Source organism: Oncorhynchus keta, chromosome 4 (assembly GCF_023373465.1).
Source record: "Oncorhynchus keta strain PuntledgeMale-10-30-2019 chromosome 4, Oket_V2, whole genome shotgun sequence".
Taxonomy (NCBI): Eukaryota; Metazoa; Chordata; class Actinopteri; order Salmoniformes; family Salmonidae; genus Oncorhynchus; species Oncorhynchus keta.
The window spans coordinates 22938132-22957123 of record NC_068424.1 but is presented as its reverse complement, the minus strand read 5'-3'; the positions used below and the strand labels follow the sequence as shown (position 1 = coordinate 22957123).

The following is an 18992-nucleotide window of genomic DNA, read 5'->3' as shown; positions in this document are numbered from 1 at the left end:
TGTCCACCATACTATCGTCAATATACAACTTCCCCTGTCCACCCTACTGCCGTCGTAATACAACTTCCCCTGTCCACCATACTATCGTCAATATACAACTTCCCCTGTCCACCCTACTGCCGTCGTAATACAACTTCCCCTGTCCACCATACTATCGTCAATATACAACTTCCCCTGTCCACCATACTATCGTCAATATACAACTTCCCCTGTCCACCATACTATCGTCAATATACAACTTCCCCTGTCCACCATACTATCGTCAATATACAACTTCCCCTGTCCACCCTACTGCCGTCAATATACAACTTCCCCTGTCCACCCTACTGCCGTCAATATACAACTTCCCCTGTCCACCCTACTGCCGTCAATATACAACTTCCCCTGTCCACCATACTATCGTCAATATACAACTTCCCCTGTCCACCCTACTGCCGTCGTAATACAACTTCCCCTGTCCACCATACTATCGTCAATATACAACTTCCCCTGTCCACCATACTATCGTCAATATACAACTTCCCCTGTCCACCATACTATCAACTTCCCCTGTCCACCATACTATCGTCAATATACAACTTCCCCTGTCCACCCTACTGCCGTCAATATACAACTTCCCCTGTCCACCCTACTGCCGTCAATATACAACTTCCCCTGTCCACCCTACTGCCGTCAATATACAACTTCCCCTGTCCACCATACTATCGTCAATATACAACTTCCCTGTCCACCATACTATCGTCAATATACAACTTCCCCTGTCCACCCTACTGCCGTCAATATGCAACTTCCCCTGTCCACCCTACTGCCGTCAATATACAACTTCCCTGTCCACCCTACTGCCGTCAATATACAACTTCCCCTGTCCACCATACTATCGTCAATATACAACTTCCCCTGTCCACCCTACTGCCGTCGTAATACAACTTCCCCTGTCCACCATACTATCGTCAATATACAACTTCCCCTGTCCACCATACTATCGTCAATATACAACTTCCCCTGTCCACCATACTATCGTCAATATACAACTTCCCCTGTCCACCATACTATCGTCAATATACAACTTCCCCTGTCCACCCTACTGCCGTCAATATACAACTTCCCCTGTCCACCCTACTGCCGTCAATATACAACTTCCCCTGTCCACCCTACTGCCGTCAATATACAACTTCCCCTGTCCACCATACTATCGTCAATATACAACTTCCCCTGTCCACCATACTATCGTCAATATACAACTTCCCCTGTCCACCATACTATCGTCAATATGCAACTTCCCCTGTCCACCATACTATCGTCAATATGCAACTTCCCCTGTCCACCATACTATCGTCAATATACAACTTCCCCTGTCCACCATACTATCGTCAATATACAACTTCCCCTGTCCACCATACTATCGTCAATATACAACTTCCCCTGTCCACCATACTATCGTCAATATACAACTTCCCCTGTACACCCTACCATCACACTACCGTCCTCATAGACAGCTTTCATCCTTCTGACTGTGCATTAGGCATCGACGTCGACTTTCATCAGAATGAACAACAAGAAGAAGATCACAACGGATGCTTATCACAATAGGGGAGAAACCATCACAACGGGTCCATCAAAGGCCTTCGAGCTGAAATCAGCCAAGGTATCTCTGGCAATCAGCTATCTGTGGGTCGGCAGGGATAATGTGGAGACTGACGTGTGCAAGGGGCCACGCAGGAAAACATCATCTAAGCAACTGTGCAAATCAACAAAACATATCAAAGCCCAGTTCCATAGAAGTGGCTCTTATTGTGGGATCAATTGTATGGTCTATTGTGCATGGGAAAAATAACATTATTCAATGGACTCCTTTTACACCTTTAGGGTAGTTATAAGCCCCTGTTTATTTAGAAAATCTACCACAGTGTTAACATATTCAGTGAATTTACAATTTACATGGAGTTACAGTATGGACATATTCTATCAGGTTTATTGCCTGTATCTGATTCTGTTGTTTCTTGTCTTTTAGTTGGAGTCCCCCTGCACAGCTGGTATCTGTGCTCTCCCTTCATCTTGGAGTTCTTAATGGCCCCTATGGCTGGAGAACTTACCCAGACGAATCACACAGTCCTCATCCATACACCCAGTACAGCCTTTTGTGTCCTAAATCTAAGAGCAGTCTATAATGGCCCAACCTAGTCTAAGGGTATCCATTACAAAACAAGGGGATTGTTTTGCAGGTTTTTTTTTTATCTTCCCGCTTGTAATGTTGATGAAACGTGGCAAGGCTTAATCAGCAAATCTCTATTTTTCATCATGCAAATTATTTTCTGTCAATGCATATAAATAAATCACCATATTGGGATGAAATGCATCCTCCCTCTTGCCTGTGACTCAGATGTGGCTCTGCACTAATGGCTGTTTTCCTTTGTGGGCCACTTGGTGATGATCAAAAACAGAAGGAGGTCTGAGAGGGAGGGTGCAAGACGGGGAGAAATCAAATGAGCCTAGTGGAATCCATGGTGCATGGCAGCTGGCAGATTGCTTATCGGGAACGATGCACAATATCCTGACTTTAAGATGTCTATCTGGGAGGCGGTGGCTTAAACCAGCAGCTTCATGCCTCTTAAAGAAGACAGTACATTTTTGGCTTTCGCTTCCTTCTCAGATAAGGATTCTCACGGAAAGGTGTCCTCTTTGGCCTTATCACCCCACTGCATCGGGCCGTCTCAGAATTAGTTGCCTGAGCTGAGCTATCCTGAGGGTAGGGTTCGAGGCTGGGGGGCGCTGGTGTCCTCTCAGGCAGCTAGCTACAGCAGAAAATCCTAACAGGACACAGCAGTATGAAACGCAGTGTGTACAGTATATCAATAGACTAAAGCTGTCCCCTCTTCTCGTCTTCTATCCCTCATCAGCACAGATCTGAAAGCAGGGTATGTGAAAGCAATCTGCTGGATGGATAGGCTATCTATTGCTTACCGGGGAGTTGCTTTCATTTTCAATGTCTTTTCATATCAGTGCAAATGGAAAGGATACAAGGAAAGGAAACGATTTTAGATCATTGAGATCCCTGGAGTGCCAAACCAAAATATTACCCAATAGTTCCAGGAGCACAGGGGTATTTCCTGTGTGTCAGGTTTTCAGTGGAAGCAAGTGGCTGTCATGCCATCATTCAAAATAGTTCCCTTTAAGTGTTTTCTTTGCCTTTTTTGTAAATAACATAATCATTGTTTGAATCATACATCTCTGGGAACGCACAAGCTTCAGTGTCCATCAAACTATTCAGAGGCAGTGATGCATTTATCTGCTGACTATCAACAAACTAAAACAATTCTATCTTTCATTTGTTTCATGAATTCACATTAACTACTGTATATCTTGTTCAGATTTTTGGAAGTATACAACCAGCCAGCACATAAAGTTCTGAGAATCACATGTTTCTCAGAGCTTGGTGAGAGCGTGCTTGTCCTAAGGTTATTTTTCATACAACCTTCCCACAACATTCTGGGAATGGTGCAGGATAGTTTATTGGCTTTGGATCATTCTCAGCACATTTAAAGAACTTAACCAAACAACATTATTTGTTTGGTATTTCATAATTTTAACAGGATGTTGCCAAATAGTTCAAAATGGGTTACATTTTTTTCTTTAATTGTCATGTTCTAGGAATGTTCTCCAACTTGTTTGAAATTGGGAATGTTCTCACATAGTTCATTTGTAGTAGGTTTACACATGGTTCTATTTAAAGTCATGTTCTCAGAACATTAAGAAAACATTACATAAAAAAACACAAGAAAACAGTAAAATTCTAAGAATGTTGTTTAGAGAGTTTCGTTTTATATAAACATATGCATTCTGTTCTCTGCATCAACAAAACTCTCTATCTTCTAAAGTGTGTTGGTCATCACACCTGATCTTATTGAGTGCGTCTTTCCTTTGAAATGGGGTCTATTTTATTTATAATTGAACTAGGTAAGTCGGTTAAGAACAAATTCTTATTTACAATGACAGCCTAGGAACAGTGGGTTAACTGCCTTGTTCGGTGGCAGAATGACAGATTTTTACCTTGTCAACTTGGGGATTCGATCTAGGAACCTTTTGGTTACTGGCCCAATGCTCTAACCACTAGGCTACCTGCCACCCTAATAGACTAAAATGAACAGCTTTGAGTGAGTATCCTGGTGGCGCAGTGGCCTAATTCCATGGATAGAGAACAGAAAATCATAGGTTAGAATCTTACTGATGTCGTGCCACAATAAAAAAAAAGAAACATGTTTGCATGATTAATGCCTAAGAAAAGTAATTTACATGTGTCATATCTGTGCTTGGAGTTTAAAACAATTAACCTAAGCTAGCATTGTTATTAAAAGTCTTATTGAAACATTCAGTGAAAGTGTTAAGGAAGTTATTCGAAACCCTCTAAATAACCTACAGTTTTCATTCTTAAAACCTCCCAGGAAAACTTTCGGGACCATAGTAAAACGTTCTCAGAACGACCTGCAACTTAAAAATGTACATTCCTAGAACAGTCTAAAAGTTCACTTCCGTTCTCAAAACATTTAACTGGTCAGGAAACTGATGTCATTGTTCCCAGAACCAATGGGAAACCAAAAACGTATGTTCCCAGAACTTCCAAGGAACCAAATGGGCTGTGCTAGCGGGGCAGTATCTGAGTTCACATTAAAGTGACGCTCCAGAGTTTTTAATAATTTCAGCAAGTAGTTGTTTTGAAAATAGTCCCCAAAAATGTTGCACAATTGTGTAATACGTCATCCCTTATGAATCGTTAAGTGCTTAAGATCCCGGACTGCATCTTTAACTACTGTGTATCTTGTTGGTACTTTTGGTACAGTTTCCCCAAGTTTGGCGCCAACCTCTCTATCAACCTGGAAAAGCTTCACCGGGGCGTGAACCGGGTTGTCACAATACCTCGTCTGCATTTGTCTGTGGTCTGCTAGCAGGATCATTACTCACACTGCGCAGAATGTGCATGAAGCGATATGGTCGCCAAAAGTTTATTTTGAATGCAGAAGCTACTGATGCCGAACTGTACAGGTTAGACCTGTTGAAAGTCTAATCTCCTGGTCAGCCTCATATTGACTGCCAGTTCACACCACTACTGCAGAAGAACTGCACGTAGGCACCTCTCACACTGGTGGGACCAGAGCCAACATGGAGGGAGGAAAAAACTCATGCTGGTAGCTTTGATAAAGTATCAGTTTCTTTACATCATCTAAACAACCATGTGTTCTGAATGCATCAGCAATGTCTGGAGATAGTAAAGAATGCAACTGTATACAAACTTTCCAAGACCTAAACTAGCGAAGGTTCCAAATAAGGAACAGCCATTTTGGATCTTCTTTGTGGAACGGTTTCTTAATTTGCTATTGTGCTCCTGTATGGACTTGCGGGCATTATATCCATCAGGTTTATCAGGGTTTCTGATTTCAAAAGAATCGGAGGGACTGTTTCGGCACTATTTTCAGGTTGTCTTGGTGTGCCTCTGGAACGGAGCCAGTCTCTGCGTTAGTGTCCAAGTTCAACAATCTCAGATACAAGACAGTGGTGCTAATTAATCTATAGCTACCAGAGCATGTCAGTATTTGCATTATGCAATTGCAGGGGGAGACGAGGCACTCTTTTTCATTGGGCACCTGAGGACTTCTTCAGTTTACATATTTGGGAGAATTGTCCTCCATGTCACATGCCTATCCAATGCCAGGACTGGGTTTTATCTTAACTTTAGATCTGGGAAGTTATCATCTGATCTGAAAACAGACATTTTATACTTCTCCAGTGCACAGACAGAGATTCCATCTGATTCAGGACCCTTTTTCTAAAAAGCATCAACGAACAGAAGAGTAACTTACAAAAAGAATTCAATTGTTGCAAGAAAAGTACACTTATTTTTTTTATTTTTTGCTTCTATGGGCAGTGGTTTGAAGTACTTAAGTAAAAATACTTTAAAGTACTACTTAAGTAGTTTTTGGGGGTATCTGTACTTTACTCTACTACTTATATTTTTGCCTACTTGCCATCGTTGTAAATAAGAATTTGTTCTTAAGGAACTGATTTGCCTAGTTAAATAAAGTGTTTTATTTTAAAATACAGTGGTACTCTATTGAACCATATACTCAACTTCACAAATACTGTATTTTTTCTTTCTATTCATCTTTCGATCTGAAACACCAGTTACTTTCATTAAGACAATATGGGATGAAGTCTCAAAAAGGTCTTTATATGCTAATAAAATAAAGTTGATCAACATTTTATGAAATGATGAGAGTGTGGTAAGTGTACCCTTATTCTGATGTATGGGGTTTAGAATATAAGAATATAATTGAATGAAACAATGTTTACGGCAATCACCAATGGGATATATTTCCTATAGGAAGTGACACGACTGCATAACATAGGCTACCTATGTTAAAACAGATGACATTCACCCCAAGCCTATTCATATAATTTCTAGATTGACACAGTTATGACATATAGACAGTTGTGGAAAAAGTACTCAATTGTCATACTTGAGTAAAAGTAAAGATACCTTAATAGAAAATCATTCAAGTAAAAGTGAAAGTCACTCAGTAAAATACTACTTGAGTAAAAGTCTAAAACTATTTGGTTTTATATATACTTAAGTATCAAAACTAAATGTAATTGCTAAAATATATATGCTTAAGTATCAAAAGTAAAAGTATAAATCATTTTAAATTTCTTATATTAAGCAAACCAGATGGAACAATTTTTATGACATTTTTTATTTACAGATAGCCAGGGGCGCACTCCAACACGCATACATCATTTACAAACAAAGCATTTGTGTTTAGTGAGTCCCTTATGTATGTAAGTAAAAAGTATATTTTCTTTAGGAATTAGAAGTATTTTATTTTTTTATATATATGTTTAAAATGTAACCTTTATTTAACCAAATAGGCCAGTTGAGAACAAGTTCTCATTTACAACTGCGACCTGGCCAAGATAAAGCAAAGCAGTATGACACAAAAAACAAAACATAGTTACACATGGAATAAACAAACGTACAGTCAATAACCCAATAGAAAAAGTCTATAGTGTGTTAAAATGGCGTGAGGAGGTAAGGCAATAAATAGGGCATAGTAGTGAAGTAATTACAATTTAGCAAATTAACACTGGAGTGATAGATGTGCAGATGATAATGTGCAAGTAGAAATACTGGTGTGCAAAAAAGTAAATAAAAACAATATGGGGATGAGGTAGGTAGATTGGATGGGCTATTTACAGATGGGCTGTGTACAGCTGCAGCGATCGGTAAGCTGCTCAGATAGCTGATGCTTAAAGTTAGTGAGGGAGATATAAGTCTCCAACTTCTGTGATTTCTGCAATTCGTTCCAGTCATTGGCAGCACAGAACTGGAAGGAAAGGTGGCCAAAGAAGGTGTTGGCTTTGGGTATGACCAGTGAGATATAGCTGCTGGAGCGCGTGCTACAGGTGAGTGTTGTTATGGTGACCAGTGAGCTGAGATAAGGCGGAGCTTTACCTAGCAAAGACTAATAGATGACCTGGAGCCAGTGGGTCTGGCGACGAATATGTAGCGAGGGCCAGCTGACGAGAGCCTACAGGTCGCAGTGGTGGGTGGTATATGGGGCTTTGGTGACAAAACGGATGGCACGGTGATAGACTGCATCCAGTTTGCTGAGTAGAGTGTTGGAGGCTATTTTGTAAATGACATTGCCAAAGTCGAGGATCAGTAGGATGGTCAGTTTTACGAGGGTATGTTTGCGTGAGTGAAGGAGGCTTTGTTGCGAAATAGGAATCCGATTCTAGATTTAATTTTGGATTGGAGATGTTTAATATGAGTCTGGAAGGAGAGTTTACAGTCTAGCCAGACACCTAGGTATTTGTAGTTGTCCACATATTCTAAGTCAGAACCGTCCAGAGTAGTGATGCTAGTCAGGCGGGCTGGTGCGGGCAGCGATCGGTTGAAAAGCATGCATTTCGTTTTACTAGCATTTAAGAGTAGTTGGAGGCCACGGATGGAGTGAAGTATGGCATTGAAGCTCATTTGTTAATACAGTGTCCAAAGAAGAGCCAGATGTATACAGAATGGTGTTGTCTGTTGAGGTGGATCAGAGAATCACCCGCAGCAAGAGTGACAAGACAATTACCCGCAGCGATGAGTATGAGTCATAATACCCATAAAACTAGCAGTCAAACAGGGAAATGGTTCCAATCATTTTTACACCCTTCATTTTTTTCCATAGGGTGTTTAAGAAACACTTAAAATGAGATCTGGGTTTCGTGTAGGCTTACCTTGGCTTGACGTTTTGATAACTGTGTAAATCTCTCTAGGACAAGGTGACTTTTATCAATATATTGGCCTGTATTTACCCCCCAAAATGAAATGCTATTTAGCTGCTAATGTGGATATCATAAAGAGCTAGAAATGCCATGCGGATCTGGACGAGATTACCGAATCGAGGCAAAAGTTAATCCAGACATTCTTACCATCTAATGTTGGCTAAATGTATCAATGAATAAATTTGCTGCATTTCTTTAAATTGACACTTCTGTGAACTGTCTTGTGCAAGTTTTAAATTGACACAATACTTGTTGGCAAAGGTGTCAGCTAGAGAATACGTGCAGGAGCTTGCAGGGATTTGTAGTTTTGCATGATGTCTACTTTGACGCTAATTACCATTTTTGAGAGAAAATAGAGCTGAATATATTTATAAAAGTCAGCTTGTCCTAGAGAGATATACACGGTTATTAAAACGTTGCGCCAGGGTAAGCCTACATGAAATACAGCTTTTATTTTACGTGTTTCTAAAATCCCCTATCGAAAAAATGAATGGTGTAAAAATGATTGGAACCATTTCCCTGTGACCGCTAGGTTTCATGGGTATTATGACACCTCGACTGTGGGGCTCTATGGGAACGTCACACAGTTTTTCACAGGCACCATCAGGTTGGATGCTATAGGATTTCACAGTGGTTGGTTTTCAACTTTTGGCTCCACTTTTGCTTATGCGTCCCTGACATCCATTTCCTGGCACTTGCATTTGTTTAGAGTTGTGTCACTCACAACGCAGCGGCAACAATCACCTGACCCTACTACACTCAAATCACATGGTTTTCTCCGACTCGCATGATTCATGATGCCAACGGCTGATGTCACTACCTATCATGTTTAGATGCTGAAGATCTCTGAGATATGGCAGTGCTATGATACCTGTGGAGGGCACTGATGTTGTGATAAAATAGCTGTAAACTATTTTTATATGTGCGTCACTGAGAACTTGTAGACCATTATCAGCTTTAATGCCAAGACATGATTAATGATGATGATGATGATGATCATGTTATTCGCTAATTACCTGTTGAGGGATTAGGACATTCTAGTGTTCGAACGACAGAGACATTTCCAATGAAATTATTTTGCAAAGAAATATTCCCTGCTTATGCACCAAACTTTCCATTGCAAGCCTCGAGGCAGACGTCTAAGTGTCCTCTCTTGGACGAATGGCAGTTCCAGGTGAGTGGCTGTCTATAAGGACGTCTCTCACAGCAGCATCCTTTACATTCCTCCTCATCACTTTGTCCTTTAGCCTTGACAGGTCATTGAGGACAGTGGAGGCCCCTTACCACTGCCACTGCCTCATTGTCAATATCATTTTTGCTGTCCATTTATTAGTTTGTGAATTAATTTAGGCAGATGTCTTATCAGTATGTGCTAATTTTATGAGATTAGTCTTCTTCATCCAACTAGCTCCAATATGTTCATGCCTTGTACCGTATGGCTCTTTTTTCTGTTGGTAAAATAGTACCATTCATTCATACCTATCAATACACACTGTGGCAGGTCTCTAAGGTAAATAATTGACACATCGAAGCTACACCACCCTACCACCCACATGTGAGTTAGCGTACCGACTCATCCCTGTGCAACCCCTGTTTGCCCTGTTAGTGTTGGGTGTCAGCCATAAGGGGGTTGAAGGGTGATGAGAGGGGCGTCGCGGCGCTTGCTCATGAGCTCATGAGGTGCCGCTGATATGGGGATTACCCCATGGCGCTGATCCATCCCTTCCAGCTCTCTCTCTCTCTCTGCGTTCTCTGGTGGTGCATCATCATCATCGTCTTCGCTCGTGGTGCCCTTCCGCCCCGCCAAGCTACACAGACACCCTTTCACCACCTTCATCGGGATTAAATTAGAGATCAAGTAGATGCATTTGCAACTTGCTCTCCGTGCCCGAACTCTTGTGTGTACATGCCCTGGGGGCCAAACGGTGCTCACTGTTAAGAAGCAGACTATTTGTTTTCCTTTTCTTTTGATTTGTGTTTTGCTCTCGGTATGTTGACTTTAGGCTCATGCTTTAAAGCTAGACAACTTTAAATCAAAGATTTCTTACATTGAATCGGAAAGACAGGAAAATGTTTAAGTACTAACTTACACAGCGCACAGTGGAGACCCAATGAATAAAATGGGTGATATGACAACAAACCTTACGCAAACCAGGAAGCAAACCATTTCCATTGCGAACGTAGGAAATCGTATTGTGCCTGGATGGTTACCTATTCCTTGACGTGAGGCTATTGCATTGTGTTCCAGTTTTTTTCTTTAAACACACAACTGATTTCCCCCAGCTATTGTGGCCTACACACAGATGTTCCCAGTGTTGCGTGTCTGCGGATGACACTGGTGAGTTGTAATGTTTTTATCTTCAACAAAGACAAACAAAATGCCTCATACAAAAGGCAGCTGAGAGGGCAAACAAACTGGTTGCTTCAAACACAGCTTGCACTCTCTCTCTCTCTCTCTCTCTCTCTCTCTCTCTCTCTCTCTCTCTCTCTCTCGGTCCCCGTCAAATCCATTAGCACTTCATTTTAGCACACAGACATAACATAATGTGCTCTGCTGCTCTCTACATGAACCAGGAAACAATGATTAACATGGATGAATGGGGGTGTGGTACAAGAGCAGGTTAACCTGAAAAAAAATAAGGGTGTCCAAGCACAAGCGTGACACACACACACACACACACATATATATTCAAGCATGACACACACACACACACACATATTCAAGCATGACACATACGTACACACACCTGCTTGTCTTCTCGTTTTACACCAGGTATATCTCATACCTGCTGACTTGGCTGGGGTTCATCTCTTTTGGAGGGTCAGGCAAGAATCAACACCCCCCACCCGGCAACAGGAGGACCAGTGGGGGCAACCCTTGCCCAACCAGCCAGCCTAATCCAGTTACAGTGATTTAGCGTTCACAAGGAGCTTATAGGCTGTTATGAGAAAGGGGGTCCAGTAGTAACATGTCACTGTTTGGTTTGTGGATCTGGAGGGGTTCACAAGGTACAATGATGACACCTGTGGATAACATGGTCCCATAACTGTTTGTGCTGTTTAGACAACTTCTATGGTTGTTGTTATGCTAAACTGGACCAGGCTAAGTTGTGGAGGCCCCGACAACCTACTTACAGTTAAAATCGGAAGTTTACATACACTTAGGTTGGAGTCATTAAAACTAGTTTTTCAACTACTTTTCAAACAAATGTATTGTTAACAAACTATAGTTTTGGCAAGTTGGTTAGGACATCTACTTTGTGAATGACACAAGTCATTTTGCCAACAATTGTTTACAGACAGATTATTTCACCTACAATTCACTGTATCACAATTCCATTGGGCCAGAAGTTTACATACACTAATTTGACTGTGCCTTAAAACAGCTTGGAAAATTACAAAAAATTATGTAATGGCCTTAGAAGCTTCTGATAGGCTAATTGACATAATTTGAGTCAATTGGAGGTGTACCTGTGGATGTATTTCAAGGCCTACCTTCAAACTCAGTGCCTCTTTGCTTGACATCATGGGAAAATCAAAATAAATCAGCCAAGACCTCAGTACAACAATTGTAAACCTCCACAAGTCTGGTTCATCCTTGGGAGCAATTTCCAAATGCCTGAAGGTAACATGTTCATCTGTATAAACAACCGTATGCAAGTATAAACACCATGGGACCACGCAGCCATCATATCGCTCAGGAAGGAGACACATTCTGTCTCCTAGAGAGGAATGTACTTTGGTGCGAAAAGTGCAAATCAATCCCAGAACAACAGCAAAGGACCTTGTGAAGATGCTGGAGGAAACAGGTACACAAGTATCTATATCCATAGTAAAAACAAGTCCTATATCAACATAACCTGAAAGTCCGCTCAGCAAGGAAGAAGCCACTGCTCTAAAACCACCATAAAAAAGCTAGACTACGGTTTACAACTGCACATGGGGACGAAGATCATACTTTTTGGAGAAATGTCCTCTGGTCTGATGAAACAAAAATAGAACTGTTTGGACATAATGACCATCATTATGTTTGGAGGATAAAGGCGGAGGCTTGCAAGCTGAAGAACACCATCCCAACCGTGAAGCACGGGGGTGGCAGCATCATGTTGTGGGGGTGCTTTGCTGCAGGAGGGACTGATGCACTTCAAAAAATAGATGGTATCATGAGGTAGGAAAATGATGTGGATATTTTGAAGCAACATCTCAAGACATCAGTCAATCAGTCAGGAAGTGGTCTTTGCTTGGTCGCAAATGGGTCTTCCAAATGGACAATGACCCCAAGCATACTTCCAAAGTTGTGGCAAAATGGCTTAAGGTCAACAAAGTCAAGGTTTTGGGCTGGTTATCACAAAGCCCTGACCTCAAACCTATAGAAAATCTGTGGGAAGAACTGCCTGTGCATGTGTGAGCAAGGAGGCCTAGAAACCTGATTCAGTTACACCAGCTCTGTCAGGAGGAATGGGCCAAAATTCACCCCTTATTGTATGAAGCTTGTGGAAGGCTACCCGAAACATTTGACCCAAGTTAAACAATTTAAAGGCAATGCTACCAAATACTAATTGAGTTTATGTAAACTTCTGACCCATTGGTAATGTGATGAAAGAAATAAAAGCTGAAATAAATCATTCTCTACAATTATTCTGACATTTCACATTCTCAAAATAAAGTTAAAACAGGGAATTTGTACTGGGATTAAATGTCAGGAATTGTGAAAAACTGAGTATAAATGTATTTGGCCAAGATGTATATAAACTTCTGACTTCAACTGTATCTATATAAGAGGAGTTGGCATCGACGCTTTTAACTTTTCACATTTCATAAATGAGTTATGTTTTCCACCACTTTTGGTGGCATTGTATCCTTGATCTGTGTCCTTGCAGACACTATTCATTTTGTTTCGTTGTGATAACATAACATACATAACACTGATGGCCAACGCTCAGTTTCCCAACCTTCGTGATGATGAATCTGATGCATGTAGATACAGTAAATAGCATGGCTGTTGGCAGGGAGGACAGAGGCACACGCACACACTCATGCGCGCGTGTACACACACACACACACACACACACACACACACACACACACACACACACACACACACACACACACACACACACACACGAAGGTCAATGTGATGAAATAGTAACAAGCTGTTCAGATCACACCGATAGAGAGGAAAAATGTGTCAGGACGTGAAAGAGAAATGATAGTGTTTATTCTCCCGGCGCCTTTGTGAGGAGACAGGCTGGACTGGGGGGGCCACACCCTTCTTCTGTCTCGGTAGGCACTGTGGGAGTTTCTCCAGTTGTGAGACATCCTGTCCATGTCCTCAGCGTCTGCACCTGTCCTGTCTGTCCCCAGACAGTACCGTAGTCATCATCAGTCTCTGTCGACCTCGATAATAATATTTAACATAACATGTTACATAGGTATATGGGGGGTTTAGGCCTGGTTTGCATTCACTTTGTACTTTCACAAATGTATTTGTAATAAACACAATAAATACAACAATTTGATTAACTTTGATTTAGAAGGAATCATAAAGTGTATGCACACCCCAAATAAATTCTGAAAGGCTTGAAGTAGCTTTTCCAAACAGTGGTCTGTTAGCCATGCTTGGTGTTGTGGCCTGCTGCCTTTGTCTCGGCCAATGCTTGACTTGGGCAGGAGCTCTCCGGAGCTGAGTACCGGCACACCTCACATGTTCTACTGCTTGAGCTCCTGTTCCTTTTATAGAATATTATCTCAAAAGTATTGTGGAGATCCTGTCCCTAAATATAAATAGTATCGACACCTGTTCCAGTCCTCTGTGGTCTAGGCCATAGAGGACATACTATTAACAGTGGAGGTCACTTTGTGGTTTTACGTTATTCCTGTACTCTAACTGCTAATGCAGTAGAAGGGTAATTTTGGTTTTTCAGATATTATTCATCAAGTTATGCTGTTTAAATATACCACAAACTTATGGACCTGACAGTTCTAGTTTTAAACATTCATTGTATGAGTGTGAATGTGGTTCTCATAAGTATGACAATTCTTTCCTTGTTGTAATATAGGTTGCGAGACAGGGTAACATTCAGTCTACATTTTTACAAACCGCACAAAAAGCCAAGAGCAGTTTCTTAGTCTGTATTTTCTCACCTTCCATTCACAGCAGAGGAAGTCTTTCTGGTTCAGTTGAGAAGAATGAAGTTGGCTTACTCAAAGTTTATCTTGACGCAAGACAAGTGTGGGGTTGTTTTCTGTCATAACTTGTCTGTAGTTCACCGTGGCTGAATTTATTGAGTGCTTAAATATGTGAAGAGTTTATTTCCAAAACTCTATATCCACCAATTTTTCACATTTGTGTTATTTCATCATAAATGATTGCCAATGGATACCTTCATGTGTGTGCAAAATATTACTGTTCTCAGATGTTTTATTTTGTCGATTTTATGAATGTGTTTTTTTGCAAAACGCTATATATCCATTGTTTAGCTGGATTGGAATGTTCATATCCTGTATATTTGACTGTGATGTGGTTGTCTCACAAAGCTATCTTAAGGTGGATTGCACTAACTGTAAGTCGCTCTGGATAAGAGCATCTGCTAAATGACTTAAATGTCAAATTTGAAAGTTTTACATACAGATCTCATATTACTGAATTGAATTATTATTATTTTATTATCTTATTTATATTGATGTCACAAATGTATAATTTGTACAGTTCTTTATAAAAAATGTAGTTATTTGTTACATTTGACTGTAAAACCTAGCAGTGCTACTTATTTCTCTGAGAGGCAGATGTACAGCATTTTGCAAAAAAAATGGTTGATTATTTGTGTCTCTGGAATTAAACCATGAAATTATAGATTTTAAACAAATACGCCTGTCATTGAACATGCCATAATAAGATAGTTAAAAAAACAGATCTTTTTCATAATTTCTTTAAACAATAAAAGCTCATTTACCAATGTTTATGAAACTGGATATATAGCATTTTGGAATTGAAACCCTTCATGTGTTGGTTGTAGGTGGAGCAGCAGTCTAGGTCTAATGTCTGCAACATATTCTGGTAAAACATTTAATCATCCTTCTAAACTCATGATAAGGATCGGATGACTGATCGCTGACCCCGAGACAGTACACAAGTGAAATGAAGCAGAACAGACGTTCTTGATGCTCGGATACAGGAAAGTGTTTGGTCACGTCTCAACCAAAAAGGATTTTCAGAGTCATTAGGTCATTGATGGATTTTTTTCAAGCATTGTATTCTCAATGTCAATTGTACTGTAAATTCAGCACTTGTATAATATGAAACTCATTCATTGGATGTACAAGTTTGTTATAGGATTCAGATTTTGAAATCATAGTTACAGTACATAAGGCGCATACATATGTAGGATCTTAATATGAGCCAGTTTGCTACATCAGGAAAATAATCCTGCAGCAACAGGAAATGTGAATTATTATGTGGATTATAAATATACATTTTTGTAGGGGTTAATACATTTTTCGTGAAGGAAATTCAAGTCATACATTTGTGGAAGTGACAAACTTCAGAAGCCTTTTTAAACCGCAAATGCACAGCAATATTACATATATTGCAGGAAGGTTCTCCTGCAACCGGGGGATCAAATTAAGATCCTACATCTGTACATAGCACATATGTGCATAGAGCCCTATTTCATACGCTGTTAAACACTGTATGAAAGAATATTTGAACTAATGCATAAAATTTCCTTTGTTCCTAGAACCAGGTTGAGTTTTTGATTGACATGTCCAGGTCCCATAGTCTTTTGTCAGTATGATACTGGTCAACGATCTTAGTCTGCCAGTCATCATATTTGCTATGTATCCCATACTTAAATTTATACATCATTGGTTATCTACATGTACTAATCAAACACTGTGTTGATGCAAATCACTGGTTTATGCTGATACAATCTGGGACCATATTCATACGTTTGACTGTTTATCGCTAATGCTAAATTAGTAAACACAGGAAATGTAACTTCATGGGGATTAGGGATTAGTTCAGTCATTTGGAAATGAGGGCCGTGTTCATGTTCTGAGACATGAGGAAAGCCATTATTTAGACACCTCAGGGTGTTACTGTAAATGCTCTATGCTCTAAATACTCAGTGCTGTCTCATAGAATACCCTATGCAGGCATTGTCACTGTTAGCTAGTGCCCAACCACCTTGTCTGGTAGCAGTTTATAAGAAAAGTGATGTAAAGAGGGCCAGTAAATTAGTTGACAAACTGTTATGATTGATAGCTTTAGCCCCATGCCATGTATTATGGTAACTAATACAAAGCCACAAATAGGTTGGCTAAAATAAAAACTACTATTTAACCTTACCTGGGAAAAGGGGCTCCTTTTTGATGGTATTTCCTTCTGGAATCTTTTTTCAGGGCTCGGCAGGATCTTTGGCCCAAGTCATTGGTTTACAGACAAACAACCGATCCTTATTCTGCACAGGTCATATTTTCCCCACGTCCGTCTGCTCTTACCTTACCTGTGAAAATAGGCCCCATTTTGAAGCCCTTCCCTTCTCTAGTCTATTTTGAGTTAGTTCCTGGTGCCTGTTTGAGAACATTGGCTCAAGTCATTGGTTTACAGACAAACAACAGTTCCTGACTCTGCAAAGATCCCAAGAATAGATGGTGATGATACCAGTTGGACATCTTCCTCTGGCAGTTTATACTATAAATGATAGCTTTACATTCTGGGTCCTCTCGTTAAGACCCGATAATGGAGGGGGGGTCAGAATTATTAAGGATTCTTTTTCCATACTGACGCAGTCATTGACGTGGACGTCCAAATTCTCCTTTGACACTTTTGAGTGTGAGGTCTCGGCATACCTTCAGAAATCCATCCACATGACCCTATACGAGATCCATGAACAAATCTTTCACTGTTGGGCTACTTTGTTACAGTTAGATGGAGATTTAAACTCTCTCTGCCATTGTTCAGCCAATAAAAACAAATTGACACATGGATTTTACAGATACCTGTACTGCATTTCTCTCGAGGCCTCTTTGGACTCATCCGTCAGGGCATTTATATTCCGACAGGTGTGGGGTGTGGGGGGGGCGGAGAATACGTACGATCCTCGGTACTGCAGGTGCTAATCTTTCCCCGTGCTGGAAGGCTCAGTTGGGGTTCAGGGGAGCTGTGAGAGGGGGAGATCTGAGGCCGCGGCTGGTTTACTCCCAGCCCCGATGGAGCAAACCGAGCATGGCCGTCTGCTTTGTCCTTAATCAAACATATTTTTCCTCCATCCCCTTGCCTTCAAGGGGCTCTCAGCCCTCTGGAAGACTTAATGGTTCCATCAAAATCTTTGGCAAAGGTAGAGGAGAGATCTGGGAGAGTTTGATATATGCGTTCATACTGGATGAAGGGAGGGGGACTTGAGTTGAATCTGTCAGACAACCGAAACAGGGAATTCATTGTGATAACTACAAAAAAAGATGCTATCTAGAATATTAAAGGGTTCTTCGGCTGTCCCCATATGAGAACCCTTTGAAGAACCCTTGGTTGGTTCCAGGTAGAACCTGTTTAGTTCTGGTGTGATCATATAGTCCCAATACATTATCACTGCATATTGGCTTTACTTTAATTGACCTGCCAATGCATTGTTGTTCAGACCATTTTTTTGAGGTAGGCTATATGATCACACCAGTAATATATCAGTTGTGTATAACTTATGAGGCACAGCTGAGTGAGCTTACTTTAAAATCATTTGCCTTTTATTTTACTGGGCTGATGGTGCCTGCATCTAATGGTCAGTCTCAGCAGAGGGAGAGAGCCGCAGACTGAGGGTCCACCTTTTAACATCCCTCCGCTCTCCCTTTCCTCCTCTGACACTGACCAAAAAGAGACACCGTCTTCGAGCTGATGGGGAAACTAGTCGCACTGCATTATTTCTGCCTCATGGAAAAATTCCTGTTGTTTCTCCTATGAACAGAGAAAGTTAAATATTCCTCAATATTAAAAAAGACCCAAGAGGCTAATAATAACAACGCAAGCTTATAGATACACTTTCAAACTCATTCATTACAGCTGCAGTGCTGGTTGTAGCGTGACTGGAAGTAGGGAGAACGCACATTTTGTGTGTTGACAGTGCTGAGTAAGAACTTATAAAAACTCACTCATAAAAACTGCAGATCTTTGCTGTATTCGTTGACAAGTCTCCCTCTAGTCATGGTTTTAAAAGTTTTGAAATCTCACAGTATCAACTTTGCTATAGCTTTCTTTTAACCCTGATACGTTACTGCAGACACGGGAATCTGAGCCATCTGATTGGCCAGCGATAGGCCTATAGCAGTGGCAGTTGGTGCCGTTTAAGATGAGGGAGGATTACTTTTTTTATGGACATGGTCTTATTTTTATTACAGCATATTGGATGACTGTCATTCATATTCTATTCACCCAGCTCAATGAAACATAGATAGGTTTAGGCAACTGCATGACACTCACATTTTCCCTATACCCGTCACAACCTAGCCTATGAATGAAAGTTTACAACATAGGTGCACAGGTAGATAACATTTTGAGTAATCAAGGTGACAGACAGTGACACATTCAATACCGCCTTGCACACTCTTGCATGCATTCTAGCTGATCTAGGGTGTAATCATTAGTCCAACAGTTGCAAACTAGAGTTTCTATCGGACAAATT

General features: G+C 40.8%; 1 long non-coding RNA gene across 3 annotated transcripts in view; it reads left to right on the top strand.

Annotated features, from left to right (window-relative positions):
* The window catches only part of LOC118371232 (uncharacterized), a 30134-nt gene extending 12832 nt beyond the window's left edge, over positions 1-17302 (top strand). For 2 of the 3 annotated variants that reach the window (XR_008105966.1, XR_008105967.1), the window contains exons 5-6: positions 1523-1645; positions 2012-5910. This is a non-coding gene — a long non-coding RNA (uncharacterized LOC118371232). Of the gene's footprint in view, positions 1-1522; positions 1646-2011; positions 5911-14479 lie in introns of those variants that run through there. The other variant, XR_004822954.2, reaches the window with a different exon arrangement.
* The last annotated feature ends 1690 nt before the right edge of the window (positions 17303-18992 follow it).